This window comes from Lucilia sericata, unplaced genomic scaffold (genome assembly GCF_015586225.1).
Source record: "Lucilia sericata isolate MDLA Ls3-8-SP2 unplaced genomic scaffold, ASM1558622v1 Contig001145F_arrow, whole genome shotgun sequence".
NCBI classification, from domain to species: Eukaryota; Metazoa; Arthropoda; class Insecta; order Diptera; family Calliphoridae; genus Lucilia; species Lucilia sericata.
The window spans coordinates 96,993-118,413 of record NW_023995116.1 but is presented as its reverse complement, the minus strand read 5'-3'; positions in this window follow the sequence as shown (position 1 = coordinate 118,413).

Genomic DNA, 21,421 nt, shown 5'->3' with positions numbered 1-21,421 from the left:
AAGATAGGTAACAAAACAAACTTTTAGCTTCTTATTGCCTAATTGTGAAAGTAATGGAAAAGAGAGAATTTGAAAGAATTTTCGAGACAAAGACTTCACAGGCACCATGTCGGTGCAAGCAAGAGTTATTTTCGAACCAATTGCAAAGCTTAATACATCGAATCTTTGTCCGAACTTCTGAAGAAGTCATTATGTGGTAATTCAAGACCTTTTGTATGGATATCGAATTAACAATTTTCTGTTGAAGAAAAGGTGTAAGGTTTTTGCATTAATCGGAATATCCAATATCGAACATCATGGTGCCTATTTGATTACCAGTTCGTAAACTTACACTGGTTCAAATAAAATCAGCAGGATCCTTATCCATATTAGTATTCCCATTGTATATATCGCCATCATGTTTAAGAATATCCATAAATGATGCTAAATAAAAATCAAACTAAACACATTTTTAAGGGCACATATAATGCCCATTATAAGTACACGCAAACTACCATAAAATCAAATTGTATTGATGAAATGTGTGTGGGTGGTAGGTTGAGTGGTAATTTGGTGAAATTTTTAATATATTTTTTTTCAAACATTAAATAATTTCTGATATATTTACTCGTGCTCTGTTATTTAAAACCAATAATGAAGTGAAAATTATTGAAATTACATATTATGAAATATTTGAAAATTTAACCACATTATGGTTGCAGTAAAATTGATATCAAAAGCAATTTTTTAAAATTGAACACAAAACCGCTGAAATTAAAGTTTTTCAAATATTGTTATAATAATTATCCATAATGGTTTATGCTGTCGACCAAATAGTAATACTAGTAATAATAATAATAATGATAATTATATCATATATGAAATTATATATAAACAAGTGCATACATATGCATCTATCTATTCTTTTACAAAAAAATATTTGCATTTATTTAGTTAGTTTAGATTATGGCACACATGTTGGAATCAGAAACAGGTGTTAATTAATGTGTATATCCACTGGCACATTTAGTGAAAAATTATGAAATTCAGGGTGATTTATACTGAATGTAATTTAGTAATAGTTTTAAAATAAACTTATTTCCGTTTTGTCTAATAATATGCGACTACTTATTGGGTAATTTAATGTTGTTTGTATATGATTTGATCATGGTTTTATAAATACCAATAGAATCACCATTTTTATCCAAGATTGGTTATTGTATTCCCATACGGATAGTGCCGCATTATTACAGCGTATAATAATCATATAATATGATTCCGAATTGGCCCAATTCTTCCAAATAGTTTAAAACCGAACCTGACAATAACGAATAAATTCCACCAGAGTTTCACTGTCCTCTTCGAATGCTCTACATTTGGCCAAATTCGCAAGTTCAATTTTCTATAGATATAATACTAAGAATACGTACCATCATACTAAATGCGGACTTGCTCATTTTGGAAAGGCTTCTCGTCCTGATTTTCTTTTGTTTATTACGTGGGATGTTTGTGGTTCAACCCATCGTAACGTTACCAAAATTTAATCCTGGCCAACCTTTATATCTGGGAAGGACATTCGAAGAAATTAAATTTTGGATATATGACATATTAACTTGTCGGTAGCAGATGAAAAAGAGGCACAAGCAGACGTTCAGAATCTTATGATTGCAGCAGCGAACATGATTTACGAATAAACAACAAAAAACTAAACTCACTTGATCCACCACGAATATTCAGGTGTGATATTCCGTTATGAGTGGGGACGCTGAACGACGCATTGTATTCATCCATTGTTAAGAACACAGTGCGATTGAATAGTATCAGTAGGCACTCACATAAATCTATGACACATCTTAACGTTACATATACATATTAATCAGGTATCCTGTCATATATTCGTCAGGGGTCATTCCCTGAAGTACAAAAATGTTGCCTATCCGGGTGATGAATTCGATATCGAATTGACATTGGACTAACTATCGAATTGACATTGGACTAACTATAAATCCAGGCAAAACCGAACTTATACCTACTATATACTAGATCTTATACTTGATTGTAAACTATCATGGAAACAAAACTACACCGTTAGGGCAAAAAAAGGCTGTAACGGCAATCTAAATATATTTGCAAAAAAATTATAGGCACATGATAAGGATTAAACCCTAAACTTCTTGAAGCAGCCATTAAATCGATTGCTATCTATGGAGTAGTGGGTTGGTGACAAGTACTGGACAACAAGGTAATGAGGAGAGTGGCAATCCCAATAAGATGAACTAATAGTCACGCGAGTATTGTAGAGAAGATATCTGGTGTACCAGATAATATCAACTACTGCACACCCTAACCCTTTTTCCAAAGTAGTATCGGTTATACTACCAAGAAACCTCTCCCTATACGGGCGGTTTCAATAAAGGAGAGCTAGTTGTAAGTGGCTTTTCCCCCCGAATTCGATATGAATGTAGTCCACTCCAGACTGAACTATAAATTTATACCGACAGTCAAGTTTTTATCAAATCCTTTATTGGTGTACATATGTATATATACTACATGCAAATTGATCCAGGAATGCCGAACATTCTTAAATAGAATAACGAGACATTCAACAGTCGTATTCAAATGGGTATCGGGACATAGGGATTCGATGGGCAACTGTGTAGCTGCTTAATTAACAAAAATAGGAGCCTCAATGTCCTATTCGGACATAGACATATCTTGCTACATTCCGCTAAAAGTATGCAAACAAAAACTTGATAAAAGGTTCTATGAACTTTCCCAGGCAATATGGCATGGATCATTGATAAGGCCAATGTCAGATAGCAAAGGCACATCTTCCCCTATCTCTTACAACTATGTTGTCGTTATCTCTAGGTTGTTGCCATTGCGGCACACTGTATACTTGGAAACCATGCGATAAGACATTGTTTACCATAAAATACTTCTGTGGAAGCTGTCAGGACGAAGAAGAGGAAGAATCTATCTATCGTTGTCATTCAATTTCCTGCTTTGGAAGATATTCGCTTTGAACTCTTAGGAAAACGATCATTCGATGATCTGTCAGCTTCTCATTCAACTTCATACTATATCTCTCTATCTCTCCTTTCTATTTTGCTTCATTATCTTTACAGGTATCACAAAGGAACCAACAGGACCCACAGGTGCATCTTTACAGCCTGGAAACCTAAAAATCTACACACCTCCAACTTTTGTTGGACCTTAGGAACCACAATATCTACAAAGGAAGAGAGGACTGCAAACATTAACTGTATGATCTCAAGAATGTCTAAGATTCTCCAATTCTATCGGGTTTATTATAATTCGCGCAATTTTATCTTGAATCACCAACTAACTAATAGACAATTTCAGAAGGTCAGTGAGGCATTCAATTACGGCTTTACCAAGTATCTTTACCAAAGCGATGCTATCAGGACTAAGAACTTTTAAAGGTTTTGAGTTTAAGAAAATGTCGAAAATGTCTATATCGTTTCAGATTATTAGTTCTCCGGACTATAGCTCTTTTATTCAACGTGTTAAAAGTGAGGTGTTCGATAAAATACCGTCAGTACTGAGTTTCACATTTTCAGTCTGTATCTGTATTTTGTGTACCGTTAAAGTCGGCATTCTTATTGTTCTTTGATCAGATCATCGCGGTTTAGTTCCATGACTTGAAATGACTGATGTGAATCGTAATGTGTCATTAGTGTTGGCATATTTTGGTGTAGTCGTTTGACAATCGAGATGTATGATGTCACAGTTATTAGTTACTGTAGTTGGGACTAGTGCGATGGAGTTTTCTTAAATTAGCTGGAAGATGTTGTTTGTGCAATTGGAACTAGAGAAGGAATTGTTGCTTGATTATTAATGAAGAAGTCAGCTAGAAAGCTGTGCGAGAGTGGTATTTCCACAAACATTGCTTTAAACAGATGCAAAAATAATACAAAAAAAAAGTTATTTTTAAGCACCACCCTAATGTTTATATCATTGAGTTTTAAATATCACATTTCTGCGTATGCTAAAGTAATCCTTAAGGTGTTGAGTAAATACAATACATCTCCGCAGGATAATGCCCAACTAAGAATTAAAACAGACGTGCGTTATCGCTAAACGAGGCAAAAGTGGTTAAAATATATGTGAGATGAAGAAAAGATGAATGTTTATCACACGTTGGTGGTCACTTGAGGTTTTAAGTTTCGTTATCCTTTAAAAGTGCAAACATAAATGCTTATTTTGTATTCATATGTTTGGCCTGTGCATACATGCATGCATGTATGTAAATGTTTGAGAATGTATATATGTAGTACATCACAAAGGTGTCAGATAAATGTTACTTTTGCATAAAGAATTAGCTTTCATGCATTCATTCAATTGTCGCTCTGTTCTCTGCGGTATGTTCACTTTTTTCGCTTCAATTGGAATTTTTGTCGCATTTACAACCGCGTTTTCCTACCAAACCAACCTACGAATCATTTCGTCATTCTTCTCCTTTAATCACCCCAATCCATTCATTTATACGTTCGTTTATTCGTCCATCTAGCCATTCGTTTATTCATTCATTTGCCCATTCTTTGGGTGATGAGTGACCACAAAACCCCCACAGAGCCCAAAGACTTTAAAGCACTTGTGGCCAACGGAATGAATGCATGATTGCAGTTACGAGTACAACGTGAAGTAGTACATTGTTTACTTGCTTCCCATTGACTTGCAGCAGGCAACAGAAGCAAACGATACACATTGGGAATAGAATGGTTAAAACAGGATTGTCGGTTCGTTTCGATGAAAGTGTTGATCTCAACTTTTAAGTTAAATATTATATACCCGCCAGCAAAATCGATATTAGGGTGATCTCAAGTATGATTAAAACTCTTTAGAACTTGAGAGAGTGACTAATTTCTAATAACAAATTTTCTATTTGTTGAATTTAATAAAAACAAAGTAATTTTCCATACGAATAATTATATGGACCGATCACTTAACAACTTGATAGTAGTACCCCTATGTGCAACGAACATACAAAAGTATGTACGTTTCAGTATAGTATGCAACATTACTGCAAATAAATCTCATAAAATAATTACACATGTAACGTTAAATGTTGTACAATTACCAACACCAACAAGTAATGTTGCAAAAAGCATCCAACAATAAAAAAGAAGATGTAGAAAAACAAACGCATAAAAATAGGTGTAACTGACCAGATCCTGACCAGCTTATGCATTCTTAGGTCATAAAAATCCAACTTGATTGTGTGAGTAAATGTGTTTGTATTGCTGCTTCTTTTTTCTCACTTAAACTGCATTTAAATCTTGTTCTTGCGTGTATGTGTGTGAGGTGGCTTTTGTGTAAATTGAATACGATTTTTTTTCATTTTGGTTGTTGGTTGGTTTTTTTGTTGGCCTTTTTTGTTGTATTCCGCTCCGTTTATTTGTAGTTGCCACTGTGTGCTGGATGTAACATCTTTTAGAGAGTATGTACTTGCATTGGGGTGCTTGTGACCAGTGTAAGTTACAATGTTTTTACAAGATGTAACCTTTGGCTTCATTTCTTTACTTTTTAACTTTGTTTTGGGTCCATTCCATTATTGTATTTGTGTGTCAGAAGATGAATGCAACCAGTGTTTACTTTTTGGTTAACAAAACGCGTACGGTCATGGTTAATTCTACTGCATTGGTGTGCTCGGTCATCTTTCGAGTATCGCGAAATTGACAATTGTGTTTGTTATAAGAGCAGTGGTGAAATCTTTTATGTGATTTCTACATTACTATTTACATAGGTCTAATGTTCTGAGATCTTAGTATAAGCAAGGCTAAATTTATCCCCTTCTTTACCATAGCATCGGTTACACTTTTGAAATCACTTGGCCTAACTTTTATCAGGAAAAATTCTACGCCACTAACACAACTGCAAAGGGAATCTGGGATGCAATGGACAATGAATATTTATATTTACGTGTTCCTACTACGCGACATCGAATTCTGATCAGGAATGCATAAGCAGCTGACTTTTTAGCAAGTAAGGATTAAACCTTTGCCAATCGTAAGACTATGACTATGCTTGGGGCCCTACATCTTTGGTATAATAAGTCGGTGAGGGCATTTAATCGGTCTTCATAGACCTACAAACATAAACGTATGAGGCACCAACTAAGTATTCAGAATACTACTATTGTGGAATTCAGATCGACTTATACAAAGACTGACCAATGTGACACAGAAAAGTCCTGCGATCCGATCTAGTATTTTACCCTATAAAGCGCATTAACTTGTCATTAGTATTAGAGGTAGAGCGTACATAACCAGAGGAAAGAAGGCTGTTTTTGGACTAGAAGATCCTATGGTCGCTAGATGATGAAGACGTACGTAATAAGTACAATTGTCTTGATGCATTCGATGGCGCCTAATTATCAAAAGTTGTCAAGATCATCGGCTGAGGCAACAACGGGGGACAAGCCTTGTTAAAAACTATATTTCAATTAACTGCTTCTTAGACGGCGACCTTTGGCCCTTCTCATTCCACAATTCTGGAGCAGACAACTGCACTATTAAATTAAAACGATCAAGAGACCAGGAACATGGATTTATTTCGAAAACAATACGATTCCTATGTATGTCCCTCTTTAGGTGTGATCACATACATATAGGCTGAATCTGATTTTGATCAAGGAGTAGCGTAATGCAATATGGCTTCCAAAAGTCCCACGATTTTTGCAACTTAATCCGCAGTAGCCTCCGGGAGATTAGTGGTCAGTGTTCTAATCTGGTAGACCGGAGGTGGTGGGTTCGATTTCCACCTGAGGCACTGGCCCGATAGAGGCCTAGGTTTATTTCTTCGGATTTGATGTATGTATGTACATCCTCCTTTCAAGCGAACTGAAAGGAAGCTGAAGAAAGCTTGTAGATCTCATCCAAGAGCTCTAACTTGTACCTGCCAAAGTTTGAGGTATTGGGTCACGGGAGTTGTAAAGGTAAAATAGAAGGGAAATTAGATTTCTAAGAGAAAACTGGATTGAGATTTATCAAAGAACCAGGAAAATGGATTTGATTTGGAAATAATTGCACACCTACGTCCCTCTCTAGGTGTGATCACATATGGGCTGAATCCATTTAAACAAATTTTGTTCAAGGTATTACGCAATGAATTCAAACGTCCTATGATTGTTGTTGCAAATCTACATGACAAGTTAGTTCCAGTGTTTCATGAAGAAGAAAGATTTGACGTTGTTCTCCTCCAAATAGAGCGACTTGTAGATGCCAATGTTTGAGGTATTCGATCAAGAAATTATGTTATTATATCTCTAGCATTTGTAGTTAAAATAAGGAGTTTTATTTTGGTCAGGAATGAAGTAAAATTATTTCCTATATACAAATATTGTATCTGTGATCCAACAGGCAAAACCGAGATCTGATTCTAATACTCATCATATTCTGTGGAAATGCTAGGATATAAACACGATTGCCTTCTATCTGCATACATCTGCATAATTCGAGTAGCTATACGACTATCGTCAAAGTTTCAATACTTTCAAACTGTAACCGGAATCATGAGAAAAGTTCTGCGGATTAAAAAAAATACTACTGCGACGTTGTATCTACAGAACGTACTTTCAAAGACCCCAGCACAAAAAGTAGTACCGACACACTGTAACATTTTATGGATACATATCAAACTTTCCACATTCTCCTCCTTTCTTGCAAGATCGTACCTTTATTCGGATGAAGAATAAACAATGTCAACTCAAAATCACTGCATTGCATTGATACTAAAACTTATAAGTTATATAATATATATAATATATATATATATATATATATATATATATATATATATATATATATATATATATATATATATATATATATATATATATATAAGTTATATCAAAATACACTACTATATTTTATCTCTATTCTGTTTCTATAAAGAACAAATTCAATTTTCGTTTTTGTGGCAGTGGTTTATGAATGTTTTTCCGTATCTTACCAATAGGGAGTTTTTTTAATAAACTGCAGTATTTTTTCCATTGAAATAATTAAATTTACCCCAGAGATACTATCAAAAAACATCAGTCAAATTAGTATTTTCCAAAATAAAAACAAAAATCAAATCTTACGAAAAATACCCCCAAAAAAGGATAAAAGCGAAATAAAAGTAGTAAGTATATAAAAATAATCTACTTGCATGCACCGACAAAAAAAAAGCAGAAATGTAAATGTACAATCGCATTGGTAAGGCTTGCACAATAAAAATTAAATTAAGGGATATGAGTATGTTAAAAGATTAATAATATATGGTGACCCTTTAGATTTTCAAAGGAATTCATACATGTTTAAGTTAAGTCTTGTATAAACTTGATATTTACGTATGTTGTAAAGCTTTTTTATAGTTATTAATGAAGTGAACATTTAGGTTAATAGTCTTTTGAAGAAATTCAAGGCAATTGACTTAAGTACAATAATACTCGTTGAGAGATTCAAAAAGACTTAGAAATGATTATCAATTCTCGATCAATCTCGATCATTTGAAAAAGCTGAAATATTGTTCGTGTATCCTAAAAAGTTAGTATACACAGTGAAGAGCTAGAGGGCTAAAATTGTCTAAGAATAGTTCATATTGATATTGCAGATTGGTTTAGGAAATAAGTATACGAGAGGAATGTTCATTGCTATAATCTTGAAATAATTCTGTGACATCTAATTGTTTTCTATTGAGGAGTGACAATTTTCTGGAAGGAATGTTCCCTGTTGATAGATAGGAGGAAGGAATGGACAATCTTAGTTCGTTCAGCTATGGTTTCAGGTAAGAATCTTGCATTCCTTACAGACCGAAATGGGATGCTATCCTAAAACAAAAAACATACCACGAAAGAATAAACAAAATATTAAATGATCCAGTATATGGGGCAAGAATTAATCTATTAGCTAGTCATGTATAGTCATCACCCTAAGAACGTGGGAAAATATTACTACGGAAGTGGATATTTTGTTCTAAGTCTAAGTGCTTAACGTGAACACCAGCACCTAGATACGTATTTTGTAGTCGGAAATACCCAGCCAATAAATCAGGATCCCTCTGTATGTCGAGATAATGAGAAAGACTATGTAGGAATTTCCAAAGTCAATTCGAACCCAATAATTGCCTCGACAAGTTGAGTGATGGGTCTCAATCATAAGTCGCGAATAATGAAACCATATGCATCCTGTTGAGAACTTCCCTGAAGTAAAACGTCTACAAGATCAGTACTAGTCTCCTGTCGAGGAGTTTTTCCCGATTGTTCACCAACTTACATCAGTTCCATTCTTAGGCCATAAAGAACGATCTACGGAATGACAGGCAACAAGTGTGAACCTGAAAATTCCCCAACCTATACTACATACGAGAAGAGTAAGAGCTACTCAACGGGTTCAGAAATCCAACATAAGTTGCTCTGTCACATCGCCCAGTGACATCTGTTGAAATGGCCACAGCACCGGAGAGAGAATCCAAATCTACATATATGACATAGGATCTATCAGCCCTTAAACCAACATTCTCTCCCCCCAAATTTGGGTATAAACGTGGATCCCGAAGGAACCTCAACCAACAGACCAGCCAGGACAAAATCCTGCGGGAAACTGGCCATCCATAGTAGCAGATTATTTGGTGCTCTGGTTCGACTCAATGTCAAATCATTTCAAGGAAAGGCCGAGGATACATTTGATCATCACCAGTTTATAGTCCAGGCAGACTAGAGGTAGTGGTAGCACCTCTTTTCCCCGGGATATTACAATAACACTAAGATGGAGATTTAAGGAGAAAAAAGAATGTCCTCGTAGGTTTCTCTAATCAAACTCAACCTCTAATCAACTCAGATCATAATAACACATCATATCAAACCCCACAAAAAGGCTGGTGAAGTATGATAACATAGCAAAGAGAATCAGATCTCCGGAGAATCTGAAAGCAGATAATAAACTCAAGAAGAACTAGTTAGAGTTCTATATTCGACTGCACCAAATGTATCTCCATTATTTTTGAATCGATTTTGCCCATTTTCATTTGAAAACTTCTCGAAAACATGTCTGACAGAATTATTGAAGATTTGGATTCCGAAGTAATCATACAGACAGCACTTCGCTTAATCGACACAGTTATTTACCAGGATAGAGTCAGAATATTATATAATGAAATTACAAACGGAATGAAAAACCTATCTTCTGAAGGTAAGGGTATAAAAGAGCTCTGTTATGCTGGATGGGCAGAATCCCAGAAGACCACCACAATAAGGTAAGGATGTGCCTAAACAAGGATACCAAAATTCCTGTGATGATATATACTTCATTGATTAGGAAATGATCACCAACCATCAAGATAGGGGATTGCAACATACATATACCTTGCAGTTGTTAATGTCCGACATTACTACCAACTTTAGATCTGAAAACCTTCCAAAGAGGCACAAAGAAAAGGTAAGAAAATAGTTAAGGCCAAATCTCAACATGTATCTTGGGAAGCCTATGACATTCATATTACACGATCCAATTTACAAAACATTATTTACTTTCAAAGTAGTTACTTTTAACCTTAGAATAAATATTTATAATACTTTACCTGTTGCTATTAAAACTGCAATTTGTCTACTCTCCTTATATTTAAAGATAATGCATACATTCAACTACAATAAGCTAAAAACCCTTTAAAAATGCAACCACCCTCCCCCTTCACCAAACACATTTATTCTCTTTAAACCATAAAGTAAGAATATACTTACTGACTATATTCCATGTTTTACTTACAATGTTGTTTAAATTTATTAAAAATCCATCATCCGAAAATCTGTGATTTGTAGAGCCATCGAAATCTCTACAACGAAAATAACTTACAAATCTTAATAATTTAATACCATTGTAAAATATCCTCATGTGACAGGAATAAAAACCTAAAACTAATATTTCTTTTGATATCCGGTATTTATATGCGTGTGTATGTGTGTGTGTATGTGTGTGTGCATATGAGTATTTGGTAAAAAGTACTAGTAAACATGTAGTACATCTAACATGCCTTGCAGCAGCCACATACTCCCATGAGGGTTTTCAATTTTACTGCATCATAAATTAAATTACCCCAAGCTGCTGCCACAGCCACTATTTTGTACTCATACGTACATAAACATAGAGAATATTGTCATGAGATGATGATGCCACACATCTACTGCTGCACCTTTATCAACTGCGTGCTATAATACTTACACACATATGTATGTATACACTCCTTTCAATTCCACAAACACACACACTCATTCAAATGTGTAAATGCATGTGTGTATACAGGTGCATATATCTTTTTTAAACATCGTCAACCTTTGACTTTTGCCAAATAATAAAAAAAAGAATTAAATAGAAGAAATACACAAAATATACAAAAAGTATGCGCAAAAATCTTCGAAAAACCACATTGGGGAAAAATAGACACAAACAACACATACTATGATACGGTTATATTATTAGGGTTCCACTCGATGGGCTGTTAGTTAGAAAATATAATTTATAAAAAGAATAAAATGTTCTTTAATTTCTCGGGTCTAATATCAAAGGAAGGCTAGGGTTACTAAAGTCGTTTATAAAGATTTTTTGGTATACCAAACTCTTGAACAATACCAGGAGCACGAACCCCTAACACAAAAACTGGGTTACATACAGTATTATGAGGGTTAATTTATCAACTTCATTGATGGTTCAAAAACATGCTCTGGAAGTATGTCCGATAAGCTATTATATGTATATATAAGTTTCCGCGTTCTTACAAGGAGCATAGGGCCTAAACGAAATATTCGAACATTGCTCTATTTTGTGCTACCGCTTTCACTTCAGCCCTACTCTTGTAACTAGAGCTTAAGTTGTCCTCAATCTGTCCATGTATGAGCTGGGAGTCTCCTTCTTCTGTTCTTTGGGCGGTTCCAGCCTGTTGACAGTTCTAGTGATGTCGTTAGTGTCTCTTAATTTCCAGGGATAGGGTTTGTTGGTTCTACAGTTCCACGCCAGAGTAATTAGATGTGGTTTTCGGCCAAAACATGCGAATACTTGCTTTTACGCAAGTCACATGTATCAGCGTTCCAATTTTCTCAACCGTACAGGAGCGCAAATTTTACATTTGTGTTAAATAATGTAATTTTCATACGTAAAGATAAAGAGAGTGATTTTCAAATGCATGTTAGGCGGCCAAATGCTTGACATCGATTATCGATAACTTTGCTCGAACCTCTGTTGGTAGATATAATGGTTCCTAAATAAGATGATCGTATCCCTGATGAACACCTATCCACATTCCACTTAGCAATCTGACATGCTCTTTATAGGCTCTTTATGAGGCGTATGAGTTTGAGAGGGATTCTCCCATATGTCAGAGCACTCCAAATCACTTCGTGGTTTAATTTATCGAATACCTTTCCGAAGTCCTTTCCTGCAAGGGTGAGCGCCACTCAACCGATTGTTCCACAATAATAAGAATACGAATGTCGAATTGCTTTACGTTAACACCTGGTCTATATTACGGTGAGCTTCTGTGACGACTCACCACCGCACTTTGCTCAAATACTTGAGCTATCCAATATCTGTCCATTGCTGACCCATTGCTTAACTTCCGAAATGCAAGAACAGCACTTCCGTTTACAACCAAGCAGATGGGATGGTCTCTTTTGAGTAGGCAACAGCTCCTAGAGACGTATTCTGTAGTCCAAAAGATGAATCCATCAAACAAGCCGGGGACTTTGTTCTTACACACAGAGAACATACTGTGGTAAATCTGGTATGAACATAGTTTTCTCTGAACATACCTGGATAAGGAAGAAAAATTCAATGGTATCACTTCAATAAGATACCTTTCATCCATCATCATTCAACCCAGCACACTTCTCATTCATCCGACACACTTATAGAAAACAATATCCGACAAACTCACTCTAGGTATACGGGCGGGTAAAATCCGTATACCCCTAAATTCATCCTGTATCATACGTATACCAATTCATTTCCAACGCTTAGTCACACAATCACTCCTCTGTGGGAATAGATATAGATTCCACCGTGCATCAGTCGTTTAACCAACAATTTCCTTTCACGCGAATTTAGGTTAAAACCAAAGCCACTACGTGGATCCCGGATGAACCGCAACCAACTGACCGGCCAGGACAAAGTGGTATGTGGTTCTCTGGTTCAGTTTATAGTACCTTTCAAATCTTTCTTTCAAATTAAAGAAGTATAATTCTATATTTATCAACGTGATCCAAATATGCCTCACTTACCTACAACTTGCTGTAAGTCGACTTTTGAATATGAAAACTTATTTATGAGAATCACCCTCTTTCCTCAACTTATTCCTTTTTCAAATATATTACTATCATTTTGGGTGTTGCATTAATATAATTAGTTAGGTCCTATGTTATTAGATTACCCAATATTTCTAACACTAAAACCCTTAAATTGTATAATAAACAAAATATCACAACCGCTTACAAACATTTATGCATATAGTCTTCTTTATAATGTATTTGTGTCTTTTTATATGCAACACACATACCAAGCACATTCATTCATACATACATATCTACCACTACAAACACATTTAAGGTGAAATACTGACGGCAGAATAGAGAAGAAAAAATGGAACACAATCTGAAAAGTATTACAAAATAAAAAGCGTAACACGCCATAAAATAAACACTCTTGAATGGTAAACCTAAGTACTCCAAACTGTTTTTTTTTTTTTCAATCCCTAGCAAAGTGAACGAGTTGAGCACATGAAGGAGTTGGGCAATGAAAATGAAAAAAATCAAACAATTCTAACAGAAATGGAATGCACATTCATTGAAGCAAAAACCAATTCCCAAACTGCAGCAATATGTAACAAATATTCTTCATCTCGTACCTCGTACATTACGTATACGCAGTGATGGTGTATGAGTTCAAAAACAAAACAAAAAAAGAAAAATATTTAGAGCGTTGATGTTGTTTTTGGCTCCAAATGGCAGAATATTAAAAGAATATAAAAAAACACATAAACATATGAACAAACAAACAAAAAAAACTACTAAATGCACAGTGTGTTTGTTGACCACAAGGTCCATTTAATTTGAATTTTTCTTTAATGTTGCAAGGTTAACAAGAATTCAAATGTAAATTCTGGGGCTGACAAGTTTAACACATTAAAATGTTAATTTGTTGCATTAAACATGTAGAAGTATGTATGTTTGTATGTAGTAAGTGAAAACCGAAAGTTAAAATCAGTTTTATACTACAACGTAGTTGTCACTACTTTTAGCTTTGGGAAACAGATGTTAGCAGATGCCTTAGCATACACAGCGCTCATAACATTTAATCTATGGATCACTTATCCGATGAAACGCGATGGAAACTTAATCACATTAATACATTTTCAAGTTTTGTATAAGGTACAGAAACTTTCGCGCCTTGATTTTTCTGGCTTCAAAAGCCTATCCGGCAGGATATATAAAAAATTATCGCTTCTGTAACATATTGAAAAAAGAAGGTAAAGCAAATTTCTGGAAGATCTTCCAAAAAAGAATATCAACTAAAGAAGACAAGGCTACAAACACTGTTCTTTGGGACAACACGGTCTCAGGCAACAGATGGTTCAATAACTTCTATTATTACATCTACTTAAACTAGTGTTCAGACTAAAAATTACACTCTTGATACAGCCACGAGAGCAACCTGAGATCATTTTCTCAAAAGTCTCACCGATGCTGTTGATTTCAAAACAGTTGATGTTGCAGATGCGGTTGTTGGTTATCACCTGGAAACTCTGTCGAAGGATAATTCTTGTCAAATTAGACGCTGTTGGTTTCAAAACAGTTTCAGTTGATGTTGCTGACACCGTTGTTGGTTATCACCTGGAAACGCTATCGAAATATGTGCTTTTAAAATAATTTCGTATTATTTCACTAATTCTCCATTTCTCGTATTTTTATCTCTATCTGCTAGTCTTAAGTATTTAGGATTTATTCTTGATAGTAAATTGGAATAGAGGTCTGTCAAGGTCTAGTGGCAGGCACTATCCAATTCTTCTAATTGGCTTCATATTGAAAACGAAATTAGATCCTTTGCTCATCTCATTACTGTTGCTATGATGACAACTATTTCTTAGGCGTTGTTGGTTCTTATTAACTGAACATAATGACAAAACAACTGGCAATATTCACTAAAGTTAGGTTAAGTATCACTGACATGCTAGGATGATTGAAATTCTCGCTAACCTCCATAATGTTATTGATTATTGTATTCCGAAAGCTTCCTTTAACATAAGCTTCCGGTACCTTAACACACCCCCGGGGGCATGTTACCTTGGTGATAGACCCACATATTGATGTTATTGCAATCCCGTGTAAAGGATGTGCTACCAGTACATTTAGTCTGCCGAGATTATAAACTGGCGATGATCGAATATATTCCTGGCCTTTCCTTGGCATAGGGTCGAACCAGAGAACCAAATAATATGATACCATAGAAACCGCTAGCCTACACGGCAGAGTTTTGGACTCTGTCTTGTCCTGGTTATTGGAGAGATACCTTCGGGGTACACTGACTGAGGTTTAAACCCAAATTCGCGGAAGGAGAATGTCGGACCTTATCCAACCGTATACCTAGAGTGAGTGTGTCGGATATTGTTTTCTATGAGTGTGTCGAATGAATGAGAAGTTTCCATTGAATTTTCGTTCCTTGTCCGGGTTTAGGGTTTATTCTATTCGTAGCAGATTTAACACAGTGTGTTCCCTGTGAGTAAGAACAAGACCTCGGCTTTGATGGATTCGTCTTTCTGTCTACCGAATATATCTCTAGGTGCTGTTGCCGACTCAACAGAGGCCATTAGTGATGTTTTTGCATCTCAGAAGTTAAGCTACTGGCCAGCAATGGTCAAAGATTACATAGCCCGAGTACTCCATCTGCTTCCTGTTCCTTAACCTCATGAAGTACTATTATCATCCTATTAATCTTGGATGTGATGGATGTCCTCATATTACATTACTGGGGATACACTTGGGTCCACTATAATGATTCCTTTGTGGTACCTGAAAAGAGAGAATCCTGAACGAGAATCTGGAATTCTATTCGAACCATCTTGTCGTTCAAATGAAGGAATCTATCTTGCGGATATCCACTTTAGATAGATATATTAAATCGTGCAGAAGTCCAAGTTTCCAGTGACCAGTTACCATTGCAATAATATTTCGTAGCTGTGCCTCAGAAGTGTTTACTAAGGCTTGAGATATTTGTGGATTGTATAAAGCCAGATGATCTTCGCCAGTCTATAGATAACCTCAGTCGATCACCTAAATTGTACAAGCTCGTAGAGTTTAGGTCCTTGTGCTCTAGAATGAATACGTTTGGATGTCCTACACTCGAAACATATCTTAAATGAACACAGAACTCATTTGATGCGTCTATTGCACTTTCTTCTAAACATATCATCAGTTCTGCCACTTGATTACTTCTAATGGATGATCAATCTTTCATCATTCTTTTCAAGTTGATTGTTACTTTTTTATACTTCCCTGAAGAAGATAGCCATACGTTCGTAATACATTTGGATGTCCTACTGTCGGAACATGTTGTAAACGAACACAGCTCATTTGAATGATTCATCTTATTGGGAATGATGATCACAGGAACGTTGCACTTGTTTATATTGAATTAATCTTTCATCATTCTTTCTTTCGATGTTTAAGAATTTTTATTTTAAAATTAAAATACAAAAAACACTGTTCCTCAACAATTTATATAACCAAATTTTAATGAAATCAGACGTTTTTGTGCCATTACTTTATTTCCATTTGGATTTTTTGGTTGAGTAGTTGTTGTCGTAAACATTGCGTATTGTCCTTAGAAAACGAGATAAAATCCCAAACAAAAAAAAAAATGGAAATAAATAAAACAGCAAGAGAAAGCCAGGTAAGTAGCTACAGCTACGAGTTGATACTCGTTATATTAGTCTGTATGCATTCGAAATTGTAGTGGCATTAGAAATCAGCAGCAGTCGCAGCAACGGTGGCAGCAACAGACGAGTTGCAAAAAAAACAGAGATTGTATCTTATTTACGATGTTTTACACAGGAGTGTATTAAATTTGTATATTTTGATTTTGTAATCACAGCCAAAGTATGATCACAGACACACGTAGCTACTTACAAACCGTATGTATGTATGTATATCTGTAGTATATGGTAATGGTAGTTTGTGTATGTGTTTGCGAAATTTCTCATATATTCACATTGATGGGCAATGATTGTAATGGCTTTTGACTGAATCAATTCCTTTGGTATTATTGACAGTGGGTTTCTATTCGATTCGGTTCAATTCAGTTGTTGTTTTTATTGTTTTCCTCTGTTAGTTTTTTTTGTATTCTATTTTTAGTTGGTGGGTTTCGATTGTGATGCCACAAAACACTATCATCACCATAATAGTCGCCATCACCAAATAATAATGTACTACTCGCCGAAAGACTTCTCTTTCAGTTGTATCACAAAAAAGTATGTATATGTGAGTTTAGGTGTATAAGTGTGTGCGTGTATATTAAGTATGTTTGTATTTGTTAGCTTCGTCTAATTTATGTAATTTGTCTTTGCGTCCATCTGCAATTGGCTTGCATCCCATTTGGCTTGGCATGTCGCATGCAACCAAATACGAACACACACACATAACATACTCTAAACAAAACCTACAATACAATATTTACAACATGGACATTTTCGAGTGCATTTATAAAAACCAACAAAAAAAAACAATAACAACATAACTAGGAAGGAATTGTCCTGTTTTATTATTTGTGTAACCATAATTAAAATTACCTGCCTGCGCAATATTTGCTTACTTGTTTGTTGTAGTTGTTGGCTTGTTTGTATATTTAAACGTACGTTCACATAAGCATTTGTTATTAAGTTGTTATGGTCCTTCGGTGGTACTCTTGCACTACACTCAAAAAGTATATTTTCTAATAATGGGTCTGTCTTGGATTTTATGATCTATCTAATATATCTGTTGAATCTAGGAAAATTGATTGTGGGAAGGTAGAAAGAGAGGGTAGTGTTCATGCACATTTTATTTAAACCCAATGGCTGAATAATAAGTTCTCACTATAATTAGACTTGTCGGAAACAAGTTTCCTAGTTCGAAAGGAACACATTGAAGATAATATCAATAAAACTATGAAATTCACTCAAAATTGCAACTATTCTACAGTCATTCCATAAAGTTGGATACCCAGTCACAGCACCTTTCCTGTTACTCCAAAATAGACTTTGATGTTCCAAGGAATTGTAAATAGTAAGGAGAAACCAAGACATGTGAGTATTTCTTTACAGACTTGAACAATGTTTTCAGTCCATAAAAAATTGCATTGTATTTCTATGCCTAGAATACCAAGAGTTTCTTGATATTTACTCCACCTATAGATGTATATGGAGTAAAATAATCTATAATGTGTTAAGACTGAATTGCAACTTTTTATAAAATCCTACAATTTAGAACATGTCAACTGGTTGGCACAACTTTGGGGGTTTTCAAAGAAGGCAAAAAACCTTAGACTCCATATTCCTTGTAATCTTGCAAAAGAACCTTCTTGAAGAAAGTGTTCTTAAACCTTACATTTTGATAAGGCTTATTTTTTATAACGTGGGTACCATTGGACTAGAGATTCAATCTGAAAACAATGGTAATCATAACTCACATATTCTGCACTATTACGAAGGCTGACTTGTCCTATTGTTACAGGCACAATGAGCTCACGCCTCAAGCTAGTATGGAGATAATGATATATGTAACTTCTTTTGACACCCACGTTTCTGCTAAATCCGCTCTCAGGTCTTTCCAAAACAGAATAATAAGTAGAGAAGGTTTGGCTACAAACATTATCCTTTTAGACGACTTAACGGTTCAAAAACTATTATAGGCTGTGTCACAGAAACTTAGATTCGGTTGATAAGAGGATATATAATATACTAAATCTGAAGAAATACACCTATTCCACTGTTGTGCGCTCTTTGTAATGGAAAATGTATTCAGTGTATGTGTTCAGTTTCCTTGCTGTAAGTTCTCAGAATTTTCCAACCAGTGTTCGTGGGGTTTTTTATATCGGGAATAATATCACTCCCAAAATATTTCTGCAAAAATCTGACAATGACAGAAAAAGTGATCCCGAGTTTCACTGTCCTCTATACATTTGTCCGAATAATGTGCCGCTAATCCTCAAAAATACGTGACATCATACTAAACTTAAACTTGCTCATTTTTAAGAGGCTTCTCGTCTTGCATTCGTTAGGATCAACCTATAGGATCTTTGTAGTTCCACCCACCGTTTCATTATTCTATGAATCTTTATGAAGGTGCTCTCGTCCATACTTTTAATTCAACCATCGTTGCGTTGAACAGTTTTGCGTTCGTCAGGTTAATTGCCTCGAGCCCCCTATCTCTTTTAAAGCTAATACATTTGCTCTTTCATTGCGGACTTCTCCCGGGTGGCCTGCTACACATATGATGTAAACCTTACCTCTTGGAGAGTATTCGGTTAAAGCTTTCTTACTATCCAGACAGTCTTAGATTGACTTTCGGTAAATATGTTATTGCTCGGACTTCTGCCTGAAATCTAGAGTTGTTATTAGGTAAGCGGTAATGCCATTCATATAGCAAAGGCTATTTGTTCTAATGTTCCGCTTGATCATGACATTCCAGACATATTCTGTGTCTGGTATGCGATCGGGCACATTCATGTCGTGTCCTATACGCTACTGATCAGTTCCTCTAATGTTTTGAACCGTTAGGCTTCTAGTGCCGCGCAGTGCTCATGGCACCACTTATACCCAAGCAGCATGTACGCTGAAACTTACTCCGATAATTTTGATATACATATATCAGTCTGCTTAATGCCTGCACAATTTCACAGGCTGAACCTCACGCCAATGATATGGCAGCGAGAAACATAAGTCGTCGATAATAGACGACTCTATATCGAATTGATATGGGTTCAAGCACACAAACTGCCAACGAACGCGCCGACTGATAATTATATTAATTTGCCTCCGATATCGAACGAAAAATCGGTACTTAAGTAATCCACTTTTGCGATTTGTAAAATATCCAAACTTTTCTAGTCCAGTCTTTCACAAGAGAGGATCTTGACACAATTAACTAACTACTAGCGACCGTACGAAAAATCGGTACAATACCTTTTATGTGGCTATCCCTCTCTTCCAGAATGTAGAGATATCTATCTAGATGCTAAAGTTTTTTATAATCTAAATTGTCTCAAGGATGTGTCCCTAATAAATTAAATACAATTTTTTCGAAGTAGCGGATGGTTCCTTTTAAGACCATAGGAATAAAAAGTTAGCCCAAACCTACACAATTCATTATTTTTTGCACGCAGTGTAAATACGTATACGTAATTGTATCTAAAGTATACAACACGTTTGTGGTTGTGTGGTATTGTTGATTTTGTAAAATTTTCAAAGAAATTTTTTTATGCTGACAATTTTTAGTTTATTACCTTACATTGCAGATATGAAGTCATTTTGTGTTCAGTTTTTATTATTTTTTTTTTTTTGTCCCTCAATATTTTGGCAATCCAATTGAGATTTCAAATATTTGTGTATGTATCTGGCTGTGTGTGTAGGTTTTTTTACTTCATTACAAATATGGCTTTAATACGATATTCTTTAGTGCGTTAGTTATTTACATTTAGTGCAATTTTGACCATATAATGACTTAATTAATTTTTATTATTAGCAGTCAAATAATCAATAAAATTATGCAAACATGAGAGATTTTGAATGTCTTTGTCATGTGAATCATGGTGATAATTTCAAAACGTAAATCTTATTGCTGTTGTTGAAAAGAGTTATTTAAAATTTTACCACTTTAATTTTGAAATTTATTTAAAATTGTATATATTTTAAACGATCAAAGAATTGTAGTTTGTTGTATTTTTGCTAAGAGGTTTTTAACATAAAGATTGCGTTTTTATATATAGATTAAAAATTCTTTAGTTAAAAGCAAAAAACAAAAACTTAAAGACTCTAATGCATAATAATAAAGTATAATATTATAATATTAAAAAAATAATTAAATTCAGCTCTTTTTATACATATGAGCTTCTAATTAAAGAGTTACGTGCAGCCAGCAAAATGTGAGTTGTTAAAATTCTCATACAACATATACAGGTGCACGAATATATATGTAAATGTATAAAACAAGCTTATTAGAAAATGGGCCAAGTAGTACACATGATCAAGGTTTTCGATTGACTAGCGTATTGTAATAGAAATAGTAATTCGTAAGGCCGCAATGAATGAATGAATGTCGAAGTACTTTACGTGAACACCTTCAGCGTTGGCCCTTTTTCACGATGATCTTTTTCACCCACAGCGTGAGCTTTTGTGAAGACTCACCAAAGCCTCTTTGTGG